Genomic DNA, 1,328 nt, shown 5'->3' with positions numbered 1-1,328 from the left:
GCTTGAATTCAAGAAGTTTTAGATTTGCGTGGTTTTTTTTGAGTTGCAAAATCCACTTGAACATGACGCTGCTTTTTTCGAAGTTTCTCAAGAACTATTCGAGCCACAAAATTCGTTTTGGCACCGTTGGATAGAGAATTAAATGGGGGGGGGTCATGACCCCCATGACCCCCCCACCTGGATCCGCCCGTGACTATAAAACAGTTTCTTTGTGCCACTGCATCTTCTGCGTCTGTCGAAAGGATGTTCAGCACATTCGGATTTGTTCATTCGGATATCAGGAACAGATTGGGAATCGAAAAAGGAGGGAAATTAGTGTCCCTCTTCAGACTTTATAACGAAAATGAAGAGAAAGAGAAGTGATTTCCGTTTTAGTATTACCGAGTTGACCATTAATACCGTTTAATTTTTGAGTTCACATATACCGTTTTCATTTTTGATTTTCATTTCTTAGAATTATTTGTGTTCTGCTTTATATTTTTTGAGTGGAAATATAACGTTTCTTGATAAAATTAACTTTGATTTAGTCAGGTGATTTAAATCATGATTGAAATCACTTGAAAATAATCAAACCAACCCTGTACCGTACGTTGTTTCTCTAAGTTTTTTTTAGCAAGCATGGGCTTAATTTGAGTTTGGGTTATCTGTAATAACACACAGTCGCGTTCAATGGCTTGACAAGGAATAAAACTGCCATTATAACAGACAATGCGGCATTAGTATGTGGACGCTGCAATTCCCAACATCAGATAACCTAACGAGCTTTTCCATAATAATGGAGACCAGAAAGCCAACTGATATTTACTTCATTCCTAATCTACTCTTTATGCTTGAAGGTTTTTACATTTTGGTTTTTAGGCCAACCAGGATCAAACGTTTTTTATTTCTGGGTCAGTCGATTTAACAGGGCTTTTCCAGTTTTTTGCATTTGAATCCGGACTAGTTTACAATCTGTCTGAAAAGCTTCTCTACCTGCGAACAACTTTTCAAAATTTAATTATTTTGAGGAAACATGTGGAATAAGCCCCAAATGGATATTTAATTACCTGAGAAGGTGCGAAACTTCTGGGGCCTCCGAAATAACATAATGAAATCAAGTTAAAAACGCATTAACTACCTTTCAGTGTGATATAATTAGTCAAAATAGCTGAAAGGCCGCAGTGGCAGTGAAAGGTACTCGTAATTGAATGTGGTCACGCAGAAACGTACGTTAAGGGGTTCTAATGGGAAAAGATTCAAATGATTTTCATATGCAGGGTGCTAATGACAGTGTAACCTAATCAGCTTACCTATTAATTCATCTATACATTTCGGTCAAGGGCAGATCC

Source organism: Dendroctonus ponderosae, unplaced genomic scaffold (genome assembly GCF_020466585.1).
Source record: "Dendroctonus ponderosae isolate FM_Combo_2020 unplaced genomic scaffold, Dpon_F_20191213v2 Dpon_F_20191213_1, whole genome shotgun sequence".
Classification (NCBI taxonomy): domain Eukaryota; kingdom Metazoa; phylum Arthropoda; class Insecta; order Coleoptera; family Curculionidae; genus Dendroctonus; species Dendroctonus ponderosae.
The sequence above is the reverse complement of the archived record's forward strand: the minus strand, read 5'-3'. Positions refer to the sequence as shown.